We start from the raw sequence: 22,988 nt of genomic DNA, 5'->3' as shown, positions 1-22,988 counted from the left end.
TATTGGTAAATATTACTTGTTTGGTAACGGTGCAGTTATGAGTGTAGGAAGGTACTTCAAAAATGTGCTACTTAGTAATTTTAATATTATGTGTTTTTGCACTTTAAAGTTACTTCTCCTTATTTAAAATGTTGTGCTCCTATCAGTTTAACATAACTAACTTAGAAAACTATTTACTTATTGCCTTATATAGATTTTCTTTGAATAAATTGTCTACATCATTAATGAGAGTTATAAATAAAAGTTCTGAAACTTTATTTTTATTTTAAGACTACCACATTATGCTACGTGTTACCCTTAAATATTTAACAGCTATTTTAAATTGCGTAATAAATTTTTCACTGCCGCTTTGAAGCTATCTACAGATAAGAAACATCGTGTTCGAATGTCAAACGATGAAAAGTCGCTGCTTATAACCGCTACTTTGAGCGGCCCGTCGCAGAAATTCATAATTCTTTAGTCATTAAAAAGGGTTTTGCGATTCATATTTTCTATCGTTACTTACTAGAACGTAACTTGCAAAATGATTGCGTTTTAAAAATATTACCTATTATGATATACCTATTAGTATATATAGGTATACTTAGTAGTTCAATAATGCAAGATTCAGAACCCCAGAGTTCTAGATATATTTACCCTTAGTGAAGCAGCAAAATCATAATTTTCTTGGAAGAAAATAAACCAGGATAGTTAATGTACAAACAAAACACAACTAAAAACAAGATAAAAAGTTAAAAATTGCGTGTCCCAAACTAATTTACGTTTTTTAAAAACCAGTCTTACGCTAATAGCGTAACTCGGGAATCTCTTCTATTTTATCCAGACTATTAATTCAGGCCCAGCTAATGGGTATGTCAGGCTGGCATCTGCTAAAATGCTCGTACGATGAGTATAAGAGGCGCAGGAGTACCGGCGCGCCACACATAGCCTCTCCGAGACCTTGTACACTACGCAAGGACACAGCCCCTACAGAAAAGCCTCCCGCCATTTCCGAACGAACGCGGCCGCGGGAAAGTTCACTTCAAAATAGAATCTCTATTTAAAATAGAAACAAATATTCAAAAATAACATTCGAAAAGAAATTATTTGAAAATCAAATTGACTGGAATTTTACATTAAGAATAAATAGTTTTATTTTTTTGAAGAGATAAAAAATAAACAAAAGACTGAAACAAATATCAGTGTTGTGAAAATTGTGGTCGTTTTGGAAAAAATAGGTAAGTTTATTTTACTTCTTTTATCTTAATCACTATTTTAGAAAATGTTGGGTACATTTTGAAAATTGTACCTAAGTAACATGCGCGCGTTGATGTCTAATGTATCGCTAGTGAGTGTTATAATGGAAAAGACAAACTCTAATTAACACGAGTCTATATACAAACGTAGCATCACGCTTGTATCTCCTAAGGGTTAGGTAGTGGTGTATTGCATAGTATATACACCTACTCCTCAACAGCTATGTTTAAATCCGATGTAAAAGGGGGCGAGCCTACTATACAAATCATTATTTTATGATAATACAAATTTGTCATGTGCTCAAAGGTGCTCGTATTTTGCCAGTCACAGTGCTAAGCGGACATTGCTTGTTTTATCTTCACCTCACATTATGCAGACGTGACTACAAGATTTGTGGCAAACACTCGGGGGTACCACCCAGGATATTGTTTGTACTCAGGATATTGTTGTGATCAAGCAGTACATTACATGAACTCTCGCAAGTCCTTACAATTTCATAGATAGATAGTACATAGGTAGATAGTGCAATAATATTGTTTCTTTACTTGATACTTTTCATTTGTGATCTGGTCGATGGTGATCGTATTAACTATGTTTCAATTTAGTTTCTCATGAAGCATTGAAAATTATCATGTTTTACCTATACCAGTTCCACTTACATTATAATTTCTTAAGCTTAAGAAATAAGCTTATTTTTAAAGAAAAATCAACTATTCTTTTAGGTCTACTCGATGACGGTCGAATGTGTAGTCGTTATATGAGCCATGCCAGGGGCCTTTGGCGGCTCAATAGTAACCCTGACACCAGGGTTGATGAGGTTGGTACTCCACCTCAAAACCCACACGATAGAAGAGAAGAGACGGTTGAATATATCTATTGATCTTAAATCTAAATATGTTTCTGGGCTAATCAGAACAGAATGAATATCTTGTAATCTTACGTATTTAATAAGATGGAGACAAATAACATCAAGCTTATGCCAACTGGTCGAGGCTGATCATCTGTGACTATAATCACATCCATCTTTGGACTTTGTATCAAAAGTAAATGTATGGTGTCTTCTGAGAGTTTACATAAAGGTGGGTACTGACTGGTGTTACGAGGCGTAATGTAATGTGTTACACAGCGTTCGTGCTGTTAGTACAGGGAAATAAGGCGCTCGTAGCGAGCATCAACACTGATTTTTAAGACCTGACGTAACATATCATGCTCGTTGCGAATGGTACAATACGCGTCGTAACTTCGGTCAGTACCCACCTTAATAATATGTGACTTTATTTGTGTAGGTCCTAGTAGGACCTACACTGTAGGTATGTTATGCCAATGAACAATATTTATAAATGTCTATTTTCTTTAAAGATAGTTTATTTCCCTTCGTTACTGCACACGAGTGGTAGATAGCCGATAGCTGCCCGGGCGCACGGTTCATGTTAATGCGATCGATAGCGCGCTCGCTACATCACTTTGTATTGTCTTTTTACGGGAGAAAGAATTTTAACCTACAAATACTATTTTATACGAAGTTTTTTTTTTAGTTTTTATTGAGTACTACTTATACTGTAATACTTATAATATTTTTAACGAATCAAAAGCCCATTTCGTTTTGTAAAGATGTTTCTTAAGGGAACTCACAGATTGAAAAGGAATGTAGTAAGTACGTATTTTTGTTACCGGGTTAGAGCCATCAGCGCTCGTCATTAGTCCGGTCAAGTAGTGATCACCAACCGAGGCAATAATACAATTATATATCACGAAAAAAAAGAAAAAAGTCCCTCAAAATAAATATAATATCACCATCTTAAGTCATATTTTCACTTACTATAGTTTTAGGCGGATGAGATGTTAGTTTTGTAAGAAATGACGATTCAAAATGTAACTAATGTTACCTACTGAATACAGATATTTTTAAATTTGACTTGAGATTGTGATCAAGCGCAAACGAATTTGTAATAAAAATAATAATAAATATGATGGCATTGGATGATATTATAACTAGTAGCCACTTGTGTCGATTTCAGGTACCAACGCTTGTAAGTAACCTATTCGATCGTATTTTTTTCATCGTCTACTTTAAAAACGAACTCTGAGGATAAAAAAAACTAAGTTCGTTACATATTACTATGACACAATAATTACTGCCTAAGTTGTAAAACCTTATGATTAGCGGTGTTTTTGCAAATAAGAAAAAAGCATTATCTTGATACCTACATGTTCATTACTTACACGCTCAATTAAGATTCGAAATAATAGAATTCTGATACACATCAGAAGTATCTTTCAATCATCATTTTAATGATTATAGTTTAAGCGCTACTTGGATTTAGTTTAAAGAATATGATAAAATAATTAAACAAAAAGTTTACTACTTCTCTAATTGGCCGTACAAACATGCTAAGTATACTGATACTTAGACAATACTTTTAAAATTGTAATATTTTATTTTGGAGATTAGTTTTTTTTTACTTTGAATTAGGGATCATACAAAGCAGAAATCGAAGTTTCTTCATATTTTTCAATATTACTATATATTATTTATTTACCTACTCTACTTTAATATTTGTCGTACTTATTATGTTATTGACTGACAAATACAATTGGCGTTACCATATCTCTAGTACTTACACTTGTAAATAGGTCATTTTATAGAATTCATACATGGATATCGACGGTAAAATGCCGTCTTTATTTCATCCTTCATAAAATAGACTTTGTATTTCATTTATAGACAATGGAAATGGGAAGTCATGATACATTATGACAATCCATTAGACAACATAGATTGCATTGCATTGTAGAAAACTGAAATCCTGACTATTCATCATCTCTGATTATATCGAAAGCGTTAGAGAATAATGTGTAGATAGGTACTTGGATATATATTATTCATATAAATTATATTTATTTTATTTATTTACAATTTTAATTATTTGAGCCGTGGTAGCCCAGTTGGTAGAACGCTTGCCTCTCACTTTGAGGTCGCAGGTTCGAATCCACCACAGGCCTAAACAAATGATTGTCGAATTTGTTTTCGAATTCATGTTTGGATTATAAATGATTATCACGTGTTCAGTGGTGAAGGAAAACATCGTGAGAAAACCCACATTCCCAAAAAATGCGTTTTGTGAGGTATGTGACCTAAGCTCTATTGGGCTAGTTTTTCCCTTCGCGGGTTGGACGGTCAGACAGGCAGTCGCTTCTGTGAAAAACTGGACCTGTCAAATCTTCAGGTTACGTAAGCGCATCTCGTGAAGAACGGGATAATGCTAGGGAGATGATGACAGATTATATTTATATAAAAAATACTTTTACAGCCCTATATTAAAGTTATACTAAATGCTTTTATATTAAAGTTATTATACGTAAAAGTACTTTTACGTATAATAACTTTAATAATATCTGATAAAATATATAGGTGATTCCGCTTCTAAAGTCCACGCCAAGAAAAAAAGCAGTATATTATATGATTAGAATTATTACAATGTATTGTCAACTGGTTCATTAAAATCCGCCAAACATCTTTCATGCCGCGTACTCTAGGTGATAAACTCAAGCCCTTCTATTTGCATAGGACGATGTCTATGGTTCGAAGAGGTATCGACGGACCATTTCTTTGATCGATGATAGAGGCATTGCCAATTACAATGGTATGTGATTGGCGCCGCTGCGAGTTCATTTGTATCCATCTCACTGCCACGAACAGAATCTGCATCTGACACAGACCAGAAGGTGAAATAGACTTTATTATTATGTTTTACACATCAATCATGATTGATTTGGGTGCAGTAGCGTTAGTCGCAATAGGAATCTCAAAATGACAACAAAGCCGCAAAAGGACTAATTTTCAAAAGGGCCCAATAAAAAATTGAGAATTGGCCTTTTCAGATTCTAATGCCATTTAGAGAATTAGGCTTTCTACGCTTATATCTGATTTGAAAATAATCTCAAAACCAGAGTTCTTTCACTGCTGAGTATAGAGCATCCCTTTATAATGCTAAAATGAGCTCTATCTTTACTTTTTTTCTAATGTACTTAGTTCTTTTTTACTCTGTGGCTTGTGAAAACCACAATTAGTATATTTCTAAGGTTGCTTTTCATTTTGTTAAAGAAAAAGTACGTATAACGCTTGCGCTTATCATACGTAGGTACTTATCTTGTCTAAAAATATTTATTTAAATAACTTAATGTAAAAAATGTGTAGAAACATAACACACATTGCTTTGCTGCAGAATGTGTTTCTGTTTTTGAAAAGAATAAGGGGAACGAGGAATAATTAAATAAAATTTGGTTATGTGGCTTGAGGTGTAATTACATGAATATTGTGGTCGTGTTGCAGCAATGGAAGTCCCTCGTGAGAACTACAAAAATATGTCAATTATTCTATGTTCTTGTTTTGAATACCGATAGTCTAAATATATAAAAAAATGTTAGCATTGATGGGTGTCTTTCTTTAATACTTTTCTTAAAGCCAAATACGTACTTAAGATAAGAACTATTAAAAAAAAACTGACCATTGCAACTGGATACTTAGTACTCCACCATACATTCAGTAAGTATACAATTTTCTTTACGAGACAGGTGCCTGCATAAACCCATAACCGTCGTTTTCTTTTTGTTCCTCTCTATTTGCATTGATGCTGCACAAGTTCCCAAGTCCATGTCTATAATAAGTTTTATAATAAGACTATTATGGTACCGTCAACGTTGGCTGGAAACCAGTTCGATTCCTGCAGGGTTATATTGTTGCTCGTAAAGAAAATGTACTATGTACCTAGGCAATAATGATGACAAAATGTATGCATTCTCTAAGGAATTCATACATGCATAATATAATATCTTCGGATGAAATCTAATATGTCGTAGGATTAAAGATTCTTTGGCCGTTTTATGCATGAAGTGATAAGCTTCGGCTAAAAATAAAGAATGTAACTAATCGTTTTTAAAGGTTTTTTTTAACGTGACTTGACCAGAAAGAAAGGTAGGGTAGGTACATTGTATGCAATACATCACGATGCTTCTTATGTGAATACGTTATCAATAAAAGGTATTAATCTTTATTAGTAGAGGTAATAACTAAACTCAAGTAGTTGTTCTGTATATCTTTACCCCAGAATGAATTTGAATGTGTTGCATCTATGCAATTCAAATAACATTGAGAAAAACCCATTAAGTACTATTCTCCCCATACTTGACATAATAGTTGAAAAATAAATAAGTCGGCAAATTCAGAGTTTCTATATGCCAAAAATATAGATTTTTGTAGTCACTATCTGGAGTCGATATCGGATCCTATTTTCGCAAAAGTTCATTGACACGATTTAGTGATCCACATTCCGCGTATAAAACTCTATTACTCACAATAACATCATCATAAGCCAATTATTATGAGCACCGTAAAAACTACATCGACACATGTACCGGTGACCTCAGGCGGTTTTTTGCTACGGCTTATGCAAATTGACTTGCTATTCTTTAGCTACGATCTGAATTATTGTTGTGACGTTATCAGGGCGATCGTGTAGGTGTGGATACACCGAGATTTATCTTCAGAGGAAATATTTCATAGTAAAAGCCTTTGCTCTTCTATGGTCCGTTAGATGTGACGCGGGATTGTACTGTGAGATTGTCGGGTGTAACTTGTTAGTCACGCCGGGTTTATGCTAATTGTGATGACAGTGAGAATGCATTGTTACGAACTCGCCATTTTCCTTCTCAAATTCGAGACAGATTTTTATGCGTTTGTAAAATAATTGTTAATTACTTACACCTTATTTTTGCGTAAGTAAATACCTACCTACTAAAGCGATGTTGCGCCTTTTTATGCCAATTTACTTTTATGTAAATAAACACGCATAACACTTCGGTATCTTTACTTGGTAATATTTAATAACGATTATGCGATAAACAAACTATACCGGAACCATGAAGTAACCTACCCGTACCCGGTTAAAAATAGTTTACTTAATTTCACGAGGTGCAAGTCATCTTTAATGAGTTTGATTTTGAATACGATTAAAAAGATCCTTAGAGTGCCATGTGCCATCCCATCAAAGGGTACCCATTAATTTTACGCACTTTAGGTCACGACAAATCTGTATCAAGGATTGGATTAATTCATATTGCCTGTCGCATTAAACCTTGAAAGGATCATCAGGTATACCTTTTTGCCAACGTGCTTTATTAAAAATCAGAATGCTTAATCGCTTTTCGAAAGATCGGATAATCGCACATAATTTCTTACACCTCTTATCAAAAGTCATTAGTGTTGAGTAGGAAGGATGATAAGGGAGTTGATGCAAAACATTTAAGTGATGTATTTAAAGTTTAAAGCACGGAACAAAAGCCTACCTGTAACCGTGTCATTCGGCCTGGTGGAAATCTTACATCGACTCCTAATACAATCGTTCAAAGTTTGACAAAAGCGTCTCCAATAAAAGTTTGATACAACCCATCGATAAAAGTATCGGCACACAATCGACACATTGGTTTCATGATCGGAATGTGTTTATTCCGGCACATTTGGCTGGCGGGCCAAGTAGGTTCTCCAAGTTCAATGCCAAGAATTCGCTGTTTTTCTCTAATAACACCAATAAAGCTATTCCAAATACGCGTACTGGTTACATACTTTCATTTTGTACTTAGGGTCGGTACTTAGTAGGTACCGTCTTATTATTAAAATATAAGTACATAAAAAAAGTTTTTCATTTTGAATAGGTTTATAAGAAAGAGGAGGGGGAAAGGCAAACATAATAAATACCATCACAGATCCATTAAAAGTGCTGTTTTCACTAACACAGTTGTCTCGACCATTATGTATAGACGGCGATACGGCTCACTACCCTTCACGTTTCAGAGTGCTTACAGTACTTAGTTCATCTTACGATGGATGTGCTTGCAGTAGAAGTGTAGGAGTACACTACTGATCACCTAACTGATTTAGAGTGTCACATTATAATATGTATCATCAGCATAAATACATCAATGTCATCGTGTGATTCTTATCGTTTCAATCATCGTGTTCGTGATTGTAACAACGCTTGTTCGCTACCGATATTATGCAGACTATATAATGCAGACTATTTAGATAATAAAGACATAATTGTAAAGAGAGGGCTTGTTATAGTACGTATTATTGGAAATACGAATTATTTTTATAAATTCACCCCCTATTACAAGGGATTTAAATATAGGTGGCGAAGAGTGCGTGTACTATACAACTCTGATCGATTGATTAGAAAATTATGCTGCACAAAATTACTGCCCATCCTAACCTACGGTGCCCAAACATGGTCACTGACAGAACCTCAGAACTCCCGGCTCAAGGTCTGCCAAAGAGAATTGCAACGCAGTGTTCTAGGCGTGAAATAAATTCGACCGTGTGCGGAACACTACACTTCACTCCAAAACAGACATCACTGATGTCGGGAAAAACTCCACCAAACTGAAGTGGGACTGGGCCGGACACGTTTGTTGGATGCATCCAGAGCGATGGGCACGAGTCGTTACCCACTGGAGACCTCAAGGCGGGTATCGAGGCAGACCGCGTATGGTGTGACGACAATAATGCTTATCGGAGGGATTGGCCGGAGATCGCGCAAAGTCGAGAAGAGTGGAAAAATCAAGGGGAGGTCTTTACCTAGCAGTGGGATGGATTAGGCTAAATAAAATAAGAAAATTATTTACCAAGTTGTAATGATAAAAATATCTGCATTTTTATTAGGGACTTGTTGTAACTTATCTAATGTTTAGATACCTATCAGAACAAAGGAATTGCAAGTTGATACGCAATTATCTTAAACAGGTAAAATATTTTTCTCGTCATCGGATTTTACTCGTCGTCATTTTCCCATCACGATCTAACTACGAAAATGGTTTAATTACAATAATTGTATACAATGTTGAATGAGAATCATCGATGATTAGCTCGCAAATTCTATACCCACAATTCATAGATTTCATAGGCAGTAATCATAGGAACAAGTTTGTAAAGGTGCTTTATTTATTCAAATATCGAATTTTTGAAGAACTGTTATAAAAAAATGTGGCCTATTTTATTTAACATATTTAATTTGCCCCAAAATAAGTAATCCGTACAGAACTTATGTGTAGACCCACAAACAAGTTACAGCTTTTGCTTTTGCATAAAGTAAATAATAAAAACACCAAATAAATAAATTATAACAAACTTGTAACCATGTCAAAATTTAAAGATTTTCATGAATATTTACGTATAATACCGGATGGTTCCGTCTCATATACCACGTTTATACGGTCTACAAGTACAAATCTACGTATTACGCGCTCCGTTATTATTTATCTGTATTTTTTGCGTTCAGAAGATTTTTTCTTAGGAAGAGGAACTAGTGTTTGTAAACCTATAATTCTGCAAGACACCAGAAATCTCAGTGTTGATACCAACAATGCTAAGTTGCAAATAATTCTCTTTTGTTTTTTGTCTTGCCCACGGCGGGTCATTGGCCGCGTTTAATCCCAAAATTATAATTACTCTCGATCATTATCAGATACTTACGCGTACTAATAAGGATGTTTTGTTCCCTACACGAGTAACAATATGCTTTTTTTGTGTTCGCCTTAATTAGGCAATAACAGCATTGTTAGTGATGCTGATGTATCAGTTTTTACGCGCACGTCTGTCTTTATTTTATGAGTTCATAATGCTTATATTGCTATTTTTAGACAATAATGAATCATAAATATTTAAGAGCAATAATTTCTTCGCTTCGCTAAATTGCATTTAGGTTTGTAAAAAAAATGCAATGTTTGTTATTTGTCTTCTTCTTTTTAACGTGTGGGTTGTGAGGTAGAATACCAACCTTATCAACCCTGGTGTCAGGGTTATTACTGAGCCGCCAAAGGCCCCTAACGTGGCTCATGTAACGACTACATACTTACATCAGTAAGTAGTAACCGGGACCAACGGCTTAACGTGCCTTCCGAAGCACGGATCATCTTACTTTCGGACAATCAGGTGATCAGCCTGTAAGGTCCTAGCCAAACTAGGTATCACATAGTGATTTTTGTGATATGTCCCCACCGGAATTCAAACCCAGAGCCTCCGGATCGTGAGCACAACGCTCAACCACTGCACCACGGAGACCGTCATTCTTGTTATTTGTGTTTTTTTGACAATAATAAAATTTGTTGACAATAATTATCTCATTGGCTTCTGCATTTTGCAGTCATAATGCAATAAATGATATTTTATTATTTTATGCAACGGGACCCGTAATAAACTTACCTTTTATATTGTATTTTTTTTATTTTATAGCTCGTGAACTAATTTGGTAGTGATATTATTTTTATGTTTCTGTTTTTTTTTATGTCTTTAGTATTATTTTTAAACTTCTAACTTCCTTTTTTTACCACTCGGTTCGTATACGATCTTTAAACTGAATATAATTAATGAAAAAATACTTAATTAATATTAGGGAAAACGTTGCTAATGTAAATAATTTATAATTTCCGTTTTACAATTAAAAGTAAATCTTGGTACTTTTTAAACAATGGCCGAGTAAATACAAAGTTCGTACGGTCAACGACTTCAGTATATTTTTATTTCAACTTATTGATAGCATAAAATTTATTAGTGGGTGGGGTATTTTGGCGGATTCGTCTTAATTATAGAAGACTACAGGATAACGGTAGGTCTATGATAATATATTTATACCAAACTGCCAATTATGTTATAGCAATCAGTCAATAAAATGTTTGGATAAATTCGAAGAGTACCGTTGCCAATTTCCTTTTGACATTGTTTCGTAATTAGTACTTGTGTCAGAATGTTTTAAAATGCCAATGAGATCGTTCTATCGATCATGTTCCGAATTAATTAATGTCTTCTTTTAGTTTGCATTTTATGAGCCTTTTTTAACATTCTCATTTTAAATTACCGAACTGCGTATACACTTCTCAAAATAAATTGGTATCGCTGAGTGGGTATTGTAAAGCGCATGATATTACGTTACACTACAGTTACTTTGTGAACTTTTAATTGTTATTGAAAAACTTTTAAGGTTATTATACCAAAACGTAATCGTAATGGCTTCTGGTTGTTAATCAACGAATTGGCCGTAATAAATTTTATAGTTCACGTTTTAAGACAGGAGTAGGTATCTTCAGGTATCTTTTCGTTTTCTCACATGAGTCATAACCGCAGAAGTAAGTTGCTTAAAAGTTTTTTCTTTAATTTCTTTTGGAGTTAATTTAAACGTGATGACTCTACATTTCTTCGGGTAGAATACTAGTAGATAGAAATATAAGGGTTTTGATAAATAGATAACATTTTCATTATTTAATGTACTTATTTAATCTAATACATACATAAGGTATTTTTATTACATCCACTATCCTTGTACAGTCATGAGCAATATAATGTACCCACTTTAGGACTCTGTTGCACTAACATATTTGACATTTAGTGAGACTTACAGTTCAATTTGTCAAAAAAGTTAATGTGACATGGTACCAAAGTGTATACATATTAATGCTCGTGACCGTACGGCGAGAAAAAATATATTATTTATTTTGAAATAGGTACTCATAAAATATACCTACATACTTTACAGGTTGTAATTGTAAACCAAACGTTGGCAAATATTTATGAAGTGATAAATTACTTACTTACTTGAATGACATTAATCATCATCAGCCGTACGACGCCCACTGCTGGGCATAGGCCTCACCCAAGGATCTCCACGACGATCGGTCCTGCGCTGCCCGACAAATGACAAACAAAAAAAAAAATGACATTACATGAATTTATTCCATCAAACATAACAAATAATCGAATCTTCAAACCATACATAAATTATCGCGAACTTTATGATAGTTCGATCAAAACAGCCTTGTATAGCCGTCACAAATCTGCCATTGAACTAGTTGCCTGTAATATAATTAAGACGAAACAATAAGAAAGTAACTTAGTACCCATATGAAGATATCAGTTGGGCAATAGTATGCTCTTAGAATCGCCGGATGGTTAGGATAAGATCTATTCTAGGCTACCACCCGTAACGTTGCCAAACTAAACGATTTGTGTCGGATTGATTTACTTCGCTTTGACTCTCGTATCCCAGCAGTGGAACTAATAGCTTGATTAAAAATAAGTTACGTATTAGGGACGTGTGGCCGTGAAAATGAGTATTGTTTAGTAAATTGATTGCTTGCTTACGGCTGCTGTTGTGAGCTATGCATTTATTTTTTCAACGACTGACTATCTTTCTACGATAACGACTTGTTGCTACGACTTGTTGGTAGTGCGCCTGTCAGCTATGTAAAAGGTTTGAGGATTACATTCGGTTTTACAAGTTTTTCTAAATTTATGTGTTTCTATTCTTCTTTGGTCTTACGTATATATATCCTACTGTCAATACTCAATAGTAAAGAGTATTTTTTTAAATACTAGGTAATTATTTAGACACACTGTTGTTTTTATTTGTATTTCTACTCTAGGTTAGGTATTGGAATTTTCATTACGTCGTCTGATCTTATTAGGTATGTAGAGCTAACATGCCCAACGTGATAAGATTTTGTCACGGTCATTTTATCGATTCTGACGATATAATTATGACTTTTGTTGATTAGTGCTAATATGTGAACACATATAAGTTATGTTGTTCTGTCAAAATACGAAAATATCATGTGGTATGTATGTTTGGGAAAAAATCAAACTTAGGTACCGATTTAGACAAAATTTATTGAATCGATCGAAAATTTTTTGACGTATAGTTATATCGAGATATTGATAGGGCGATCACAATGTCACCTTCTATGATGAGCGACATTATACATTTTCACCTATGAATTTCTTAACATACTACTTAAGTATACCTACTTACTCACAGAACAGAATAGGTCAATTTTCTTTCGCGTATACAAAAACAAAATAAAAAAAGCAGAAATTCGTCGGAAGATATCCTACAGCTAATTTACAGTAAACAGTAAAACGAGTACGTGCCGATCAATCGGGTTAATGTGATGAGTAATGCACTAAGATATGTAAACACCCGTGGAAGACAGTTACTGGCAACTAATCCGGTAATTACATGTCTGAATCTGCTAATAAGCGTAGTGAAGTCATCTCGTAATGAGCGCACGATGTGCGTGGTGGTCGTGATTGAGCTGGAAAATTGGCTGCAATTCAATTATGGTATCCTGGTAGTATTTCGCGGTCAAAGTGCGCTTGAGTTTGCAAAAAACGCATAGAATCTGCGGATGCAGTTTGTCTTGTTGCGTTCCCATTTTTAATTTTGAGGATGATTAAAGCTCAATGCACATACCTTGAGTTTTCCGGGCTGCGAAGCGTGAGTGTGACGAGCCGATTTATTTTTCGTCTGAACGTACAAACTCGAACGGTACCGATTCTTTGTGATTGAGAATAACTCCAGTAGGTATACTTCTTAACGATTTTTATTATAGTGAAGAAGCAGTTGCGCAGCATACATAACAAAAACATGAATAACCTATATAGGTGCGTCCCATTGCTGGGCAGAGGCTTACCCTCTGGAGGGGGTATGGAGCATAATACACCACGTCGCGTCGCTCCAGTGTTGGTGGAAGTCTTTGGATTAGTAACCCGGGACCAACAACATTAACCACACCTTAACATAGAAATTAAACCAATAAAACACTGGTAGTTATGTATGACAATTAACATATCTCACTGCAAAACATCTTAATCACCCACATTATGAAATTACTCGCTGTTACGTCGCATAAAGATTATGCACTATTTTTATTTATTTTTCTTGATGAGGCAAACATCCGCTTCGCTAAGGGGAAGAATAAGATACTCGATACAGCTCGTTACTAGTAAAGTATCGCAGGCAAGACTTTAATTGTAGCTTTTTGAGTTGTATAATTATCTCATTGGCTTCTGCATTTTGCAGTCATAATGCAATAAATGATATTTTATTATTTTATGCAACGGGACCCGTAATAAACTTACCTTTTATATTGTATTTTTTTTATTTTATAGCTCGTGAACTAATTTGGTAGTGATATTATTTTTATGTTTCTGTTTTTTTTTATGTCTTTAGTATTATTTTTAAACTTCTAACTTCCTTTTTTTACCACTCGGTTCGTATACGATCTTTAAACTGAATATAATTAATGAAAAAATACTTAATTAATATTAGGGAAAACGTTGCTAATGTAAATAATTTATAATTTCCGTTTTACAATTAAAAGTAAATCTTGGTACTTTTTAAACAATGGCCGAGTAAATACAAAGTTCGTACGGTCAACGACTTCAGTATATTTTTATTTCAACTTATTGATAGCATAAAATTTATTAGTGGGTGGGGTATTTTGGCGGATTCGTCTTAATTATAGAAGACTACAGGATAACGGTAGGTCTATGATAATATATTTATACCAAACTGCCAATTATGTTATAGCAATCAGTCAATAAAATGTTTGGATAAATTCGAAGAGTACCGTTGCCAATTTCCTTTTGACATTGTTTCGTAATTAGTACTTGTGTCAGAATGTTTTAAAATGCCAATGAGATCGTTCTATCGATCATGTTCCGAATTAATTAATGTCTTCTTTTAGTTTGCATTTTATGAGCCTTTTTTAACATTCTCATTTTAAATTACCGAACTGCGTATACACTTCTCAAAATAAATTGGTATCGCTGAGTGGGTATTGTAAAGCGCATGATATTACGTTACACTACAGTTACTTTGTGAACTTTTAATTGTTATTGAAAAACTTTTAAGGTTATTATACCAAAACGTAATCGTAATGGCTTCTGGTTGTTAATCAACGAATTGGCCGTAATAAATTTTATAGTTCACGTTTTAAGACAGGAGTAGGTATCTTCAGGTATCTTTTCGTTTTCTCACATGAGTCATAACCGCAGAAGTAAGTTGCTTAAAAGTTTTTTCTTTAATTTCTTTTGGAGTTAATTTAAACGTGATGACTCTACATTTCTTCGGGTAGAATACTAGTAGATAGAAATATAAGGGTTTTGATAAATAGATAACATTTTCATTATTTAATGTACTTATTTAATCTAATACATACATAAGGTATTTTTATTACATCCACTATCCTTGTACAGTCATGAGCAATATAATGTACCCACTTTAGGACTCTGTTGCACTAACATATTTGACATTTAGTGAGACTTACAGTTCAATTTGTCAAAAAAGTTAATGTGACATGGTACCAAAGTGTATACATATTAATGCTCGTGACCGTACGGCGAGAAAAAATATATTATTTATTTTGAAATAGGTACTCATAAAATATACCTACATACTTTACAGGTTGTAATTGTAAACCAAACGTTGGCAAATATTTATGAAGTGATAAATTACTTACTTACTTGAATGACATTAATCATCATCAGCCGTACGACGCCCACTGCTGGGCATAGGCCTCACCCAAGGATCTCCACGACGATCGGTCCTGCGCTGCCCGACAAATGACAAACAAAAAAAAAAATGACATTACATGAATTTATTCCATCAAACATAACAAATAATCGAATCTTCAAACCATACATAAATTATCGCGAACTTTATGATAGTTCGATCAAAACAGCCTTGTATAGCCGTCACAAATCTGCCATTGAACTAGTTGCCTGTAATATAATTAAGACGAAACAATAAGAAAGTAACTTAGTACCCATATGAAGATATCAGTTGGGCAATAGTATGCTCTTAGAATCGCCGGATGGTTAGGATAAGATCTATTCTAGGCTACCACCCGTAACGTTGCCAAACTAAACGATTTGTGTCGGATTGATTTACTTCGCTTTGACTCTCGTATCCCAGCAGTGGAACTAATAGCTTGATTAAAAATAAGTTACGTATTAGGGACGTGTGGCCGTGAAAATGAGTATTGTTTAGTAAATTGATTGCTTGCTTACGGCTGCTGTTGTGAGCTATGCATTTATTTTTTCAACGACTGACTATCTTTCTACGATAACGACTTGTTGCTACGACTTGTTGGTAGTGCGCCTGTCAGCTATGTAAAAGGTTTGAGGATTACATTCGGTTTTACAAGTTTTTCTAAATTTATGTGTTTCTATTCTTCTTTGGTCTTACGTATATATATCCTACTGTCAATACTCAATAGTAAAGAGTATTTTTTTAAATACTAGGTAATTATTTAGACACACTGTTGTTTTTATTTGTATTTCTACTCTAGGTTAGGTATTGGAATTTTCATTACGTCGTCTGATCTTATTAGGTATGTAGAGCTAACATGCCCAACGTGATAAGATTTTGTCACGGTCATTTTATCGATTCTGACGATATAATTATGACTTTTGTTGATTAGTGCTAATATGTGAACACATATAAGTTATGTTGTTCTGTCAAAATACGAAAATATCATGTGGTATGTATGTTTGGGAAAAAATCAAACTTAGGTACCGATTTAGACAAAATTTATTGAATCGATCGAAAATTTTTTGACGTATAGTTATATCGAGATATTGATAGGGCGATCACAATGTCACCTTCTATGATGAGCGACATTATACATTTTCACCTATGAATTTCTTAACATACTACTTAAGTATACCTACTTACTCACAGAACAGAATAGGTCAATTTTCTTTCGCGTATACAAAAACAAAATAAAAAAAGCAGAAATTCGTCGGAAGATATCCTACAGCTAATTTACAGTAAACAGTAAAACGAGTACGTGCCGATCAATCGGGTTAATGTGATGAGTAATGCACTAAGATATGTAAACACCCGTGGAAGACAGTTACTGGCAACTAATCCGGTAATTACATGTCTGAATCTGCTAATAAGCGTAGTGAAGTCATCTCGTAATGAGCGCACGATGTGCGTGGTGGTCGTGATTGAGCTGGAAAATTGGCTGCAATTCAATTATGGTATCCTGGTAGTATTTCGCGGTCAAAGTGCGCTTGAGTTTGCAAAAAACGCATAGAATCTGCGGATGCAGTTTGTCTTGTTGCGTTCCCATTTTTAATTTTGAGGATGATTAAAGCTCAATGCACATACCTTGAGTTTTCCGGGCTGCGAAGCGTGAGTGTGACGAGCCGATTTATTTTTCGTCTGAACGTACAAACTCGAACGGTACCGATTCTTTGTGATTGAGAATAACTCCAGTAGGTATACTTCTTAACGATTTTTATTATAGTGAAGAAGCAGTTGCGCAGCATACATAACAAAAACATGAATAACCTATATAGGTGCGTCCCATTGCTGGGCAGAGGCTTACCCTCTGGAGGGGGTATGGAGCATAATACACCACGTCGCGTCGCTCCAGTGTTGGTGGAAGTCTTTGGATTAGTAACCCGGGACCAACAACATTAACCACACCTTAACATAGAAATTAAACCAATAAAACACTGGTAGTTATGTATGACAATTAACATATCTCACTGCAAAACATCTTAATCACCCACATTATGAAATTACTCGCTGTTACGTCGCATAAAGATTATGCACTATTTTTATTTATTTTTCTTGATGAGGCAAACATCCGCTTCGCTAAGGGGAAGAATAAGATACTCGATACAGCTCGTTACTAGTAAAGTATCGCAGGCAAGACTTTAATTGTAGCTTTTTGAGTTGTACTGGAAGTAAACCCGTGTAGATTTCTTATGTCTGAGTTAATAGTACCTAGGTAGTAAGTTTAATTTTAAAAACTATGAGCTGCTTGTTCATAAATTACTACTATTTTAGAATTGCAATTTACGCTTTAAAGGTTTTGTTTGTAGACTAAACAAGACTACAAGAAGAGCCTTTTTTACGTGACTTATTGTAGATTTGCAGCGAATGGCATTAACTACATGGCCGGATAAATGGGGAGTGCTGAGGGCACTCACCCAACAACTGGAAGAGCCCGGTGGCTGATATAATATACCATTTTTTCTAAATTCCATGTGGTATCTATACCCATTGAGTTGTTTACCAGTTCTAGTAATGTCATACGGATTTTACTAAAATTAAGAGCCTAAGCCTAATAAAAACTCGAGTACACGCCTACGTTGTCCAATGGTTGAGCGTTGGGCTCACGATCCTTGAGCCTTAGTTTGGTAAGGATATTACAGGCTGTTCACCTGATTGTCCGAAAGTAAGATTAACCGTGCTTCGGAAGGCACGTTAAGCCGTTGGTCTCGGTTATTACATACTGATGTAAGTATTATCGTTACATGAGCCGTGTCATGGGCCATTCGCGACTCAATAGCAACCCTGACCCCAGGGTTGATGAGGTTGGTAATCCACCTCATAAACCACACGATAAAGAATACTTTGACGTATGTTTGTTACATATTTTTTATTGTTTTCTGTTGTCGAGTGAAGTCGCATCATAGGATGTTATAATTATCCTACACCACATAATAACTTGCAAATAAACGTTTCTGTCATAAAAAGAACAATGCCAAGCGACGATAAATCATCACTCATTGTACTAAAACCAGGAAATTAAAAAAATGTGCATATAAAGATGTTTTTAATAACATAACTTCCTGTGTTACGAAATAATGGACTAAACCATAATGCTCATTTTTTTACTTTTTTAAGGTTTACAAAGAATAGCCGCAACCTCTTCTGGATATAAATTCGAATTAGATGCGGTGTTATTTTTTGGTTGGTTTATATATTTTTTGTTATAATTACAGTTTAATTTTTATTGCTTTTATAGACTGTCTGTTTTAATATAAAACGCGTGAGTTACCAACCCTTATGCGTTTTTAAAAAAACCTAATGTTCGTATTTAACTCAATAATATCGAATAATGAAGTACGTATTGCAATGATATTACATATTATTTTGTACTATTGATTGATTCATATTGCTGGAAGAAATATTGCAAAAATATTATTAGGGGGGATATATTACAAAAAAATCACTTTGTGATCCCTAGTTTGGTTAGGACATTACAGGCTGATCACCTGATTGTTCGAAAGTAAGATCCGTGCTTCGGGAGGCACGTGAAGCTGTTGGTCCCGGTTACTTACTGATGTAAGTATGTAGTCGTTACATGAGCCATGTCAGGGGCCTTTGGCGGCTCAATCATAACCCTGACACCATGTGTTGATGAGTCTGGTATTTCACCTCACAACCCACACGATAATAAGAAGATATTAGGTTCAGGGCAGGAACCATAAAAAATACGAAGAAATATGTGTGCTTTTTGTTTTGACAAATATCTAAATAAATTATGCTTGCTTTAGCGAAGCTGGTGGTAGAGATTTTTATCAGTTTATGTCTAACTGCCCCGCTATAAGCTAGCTAAGAAGATATGCAAGTATGTATAAATATATGTATTTGTGTAGAAAACTGGATTGCTCACATCCGCCCATTAAACAAAGTTTTCCGATTTAATACTTGCAAGTATCTTAAGTACCTTAAGTCATCAGTAACTATTATGTTATAAAAAATGCAATCACGAAGCTTTATTGATGTTACAAATAAGGTAGTAATAAATATAATAATAAAGATATCTGCACATTTATTATCTATTTAATATACCTACCTACTACTGGTACCTAACTGGTGGTAACTTATAATAGGTAGAGGAAATGTAGAGCGTAAACCATAAATCGCAAACAGCCATACGTCTCACTGAACGATACAAGTTTTCTCCTCAATTTACCAGAGGGGGTATGGAGCATACTCTACCACGCTGCTCCAGTGTAGTTTGATGGATATATTTTGGCGAGTAATCTGGGCTAACGGCTTAGCGGGCCACGGAATCATAAATATTATCAATATTTTTTGAATTAAATTGTATTTCTCGTTAGATTCGTATTTATTGACCGCAATCGGCAGCGAATGCAGCCAACCAAGCGTATGCGCACATCGTAGCCTTGACCGTGATCTTGCTACGCGGACACTGCGCAAGCGATGCCTTATGCAACTGAAACTTCATTGCTGCAATGAATGGATAAACTGGAATTGTATCTGTTTAACTCAAGTTTTATATAAAATAATAAGTATATACTTATAACACAAAAACAACACACAACATAAGGTCATAGATCCCAATTGGGGTAGTCAGAGGTATACCTATCCATCGCAAGATGAGCTAAGTACCTACACCTCACCGAGCTTTCTGTTAGATCAAAGTGATAGGTGGTAATCCGTATCGCCACTAATGGTCTAGTCAACTGTGTTAGTGTAAACTGCACTTAACATAAAGTAATAACTCATTGGTGTAAGTCCGGTACTGGGGAAAATCTATAACATTGTATCAAAAGTGAATTAGAAAGATGCTTTCTCCTTCAGTTGTCCTTAAATATGAGTACCTATAGTTTCACCAGAACGACAGTTGCCAGAACAGTACACTTTCCTCATAGATATCGATGTCTTTCACACAAGCCTGTATACTGTATGCCTGCTGTAATTCTAATAAAGCCATCAGTATTTCAACTCCTGTAACAAGCACAGATGATAAGGTCGGCCATTGATCTCATAACCCACACTATAAGAACAGGCACTATAGTGTTCATGCAAATAAGTATTTCAATGTTCGTGGACACATTTGAAGTGGCTCATCAAAAAGGTAAGTAGGTAGACACGCATTGCGCAATACTAATGACGATGACGAACCCTGACACCAGGGTTGATGAGGTTGGTAATTCACCTCACAAGCCACACGATAGAAGAATGACGATATGACCCATTATCATGCATAGGCACATTAGTTCATCATAACACGAAAATTGAGGAAATAATCAGCAGTCAATGTCCTTTTTTGTATGACAAAACTATAATTTTGTAGAAAACCATAATCTAAGAAGTGGTAAAATTACAAAGAACGTAAAACGTAGCAATTTCGCACTGAGATTGTTGTGTTGTTTGAATTTAAAAATCAATTATATCGCATTTTGTAGAACCCTCATTAATTTACTGTCAAGACGCGACGAGACGGGGCCAGGATCTGCTCCTAACTTCCTAAAATTAGCTTAAGATTATTTTAATAAATCTCATTGCAGTAAACGCTCATCAGCACACATAATTACTTAGTATACCTAGGACAACACGAAATCAAAATAGGATAATTATATAAATATGTTAATTCAGGTTCGCGAAGTATTTTGCTCCCGGAGATACGCAGGAAAAAAAAAGAAACACTGCAGCGCCCATCGCGACATAATGTGGTTAAAAAAAGTTATCTTCGCAACTCATTCGCGGCTACTTTTTGCTATTTCTTGCCGTAGTTTTCAATTTATTCCTAGACGTTATATCGGGACTCAATCAAGCCTTCAGCCGCAGGAATGCAGTTCTCACCACAACTGCTGGAAAGGGAATCTTCTTCAAACCAGTTTATCGCATGCAGTCTTCAATACCAACTTGGTAATAAAGTATCGACAGGCAACTAGCTTATGCAATTTTACTCTCGACAAAAGAAAAGTAAAAGGTGTGCAGCATTTTAATCGGTTTCGTTTGCATGCGAATGTTTCGGTACGGAATTGTGGACAGTCAAAGTGATAAATTCAGGCAGGCACTTACTTGTTAGTCACCTGCTGGGGTAAGAAGAGATACAGAATACAGATTCATGTTTGTGCTCATAAATAATATAGTTATTGGCTTCTAATGAGCATAAAATAATATGCGCGAAGATCGACTACACGAAAGTTTAAAAGCTACAGTCACAGAAAATAAATAAACAAAATTATGTAATCTCAAAGTAGGTACTTAATTCATTCATAAGGTTCATCATATCCATTTTAGGACTTCGTATCAACAGTGGCTGCAAGTTGTCTTTGATTACTTGTGGCTCTGCCCACCCCATTTGGGATTACGGGCGTGAGTTTATGTATGTATGTATGTAGGTACTTAATTTTGATTAACAACAACTTATTCTCGCATGTAAGTATGTTGATATAAAAATGTTGTAGAAAATGGAATTTGTAGTATCTTCGTAAGTGCTTAGTCGTTTTTATCTCATATTGCCTCACATAATGTACATAACAAAACTATTACAGTGTCGAGTAACCAACTACCATAGGTATTACCAGGCTAGGGTAAGGCGTGTCATCTCGATACAAGAATTTAAAAACTGGCTTCGTTTGTTTTGCTCGTATGGGGCCCAAGGTGTAATTATTTGTGGCATTGAACCGGCGATATGTAGGGAGGCTGGTTGTTCACTCATGACCTTTAGAAAAATACCTGATGAATCGCGTGGATCCTTAAGGGTGCGCTGTAAAAGCGCTCCAATTTGTACGTGGTCTTGTTGTATTGTATGTGATACAAGATACGAGTAAAGACTGTGTTTAATGGTTACAGCAGGTCTATAACAGTTTTGTAATTTATGTGATGAGATTATAGTGAAGTCCTTTTCGTGTACAATGACATTGAAAAGATATACGTCTGTAAAGATAAATCGATGGCATATGGAGACGAAGGCCGAAACGATTAAAACAAAAACGATGATATTTTTACAAATAGCTATAATGAATTGACATGGCGTTTTCTTTTATTGACAGATTGTCCTTAAGTTTTTTTTGTACAGCTCATTCATGTACAGAAAATTGTTTCCACGCTGAAAGGTTAGGTAATAAGAGGTTATCATCATGCGATACTTTATGGCATCATGCAATAATGTGCAATTATGTAATATCAACATAATGATATCTAGGCATCCATATTATTTATTTATCTTCACGCCACGTCGCTAGAGGTACAACGATTGCTGGTAGGCTAAGACAGAATTTGACTAATGTTACCAATCTAAATACTTTGGGCAGGTTTTCAGAAGCGATAATAGAATGGGTTATTAAAAAGCTGAATGAG

General features: G+C 35.0%; 1 protein-coding gene across 1 annotated transcript in view; it reads left to right on the top strand.

Annotated features, from left to right (window-relative positions):
- Positions 1 to 945: 945 nt before the first annotated feature.
- The window catches only part of LOC126368682 (serine-rich adhesin for platelets-like), a 34,211-nt gene continuing 12,168 nt past the window's right edge, over positions 946 to 22,988 (top strand). The window contains exon 1 of the mRNA XM_050012781.1: positions 946 to 1,217. The gene's annotated coding sequence lies outside the window, so the exon portion shown is untranslated. The remainder of the gene's footprint in view (positions 1,218 to 22,988) is intronic.

This window comes from Pectinophora gossypiella, chromosome 8 (assembly GCF_024362695.1).
Source record: "Pectinophora gossypiella chromosome 8, ilPecGoss1.1, whole genome shotgun sequence".
NCBI classification, from domain to species: domain Eukaryota; kingdom Metazoa; phylum Arthropoda; class Insecta; order Lepidoptera; family Gelechiidae; genus Pectinophora; species Pectinophora gossypiella.
The sequence above is the reverse complement of the archived record's forward strand: the minus strand, read 5'-3'. Positions and strand labels throughout refer to the sequence as shown.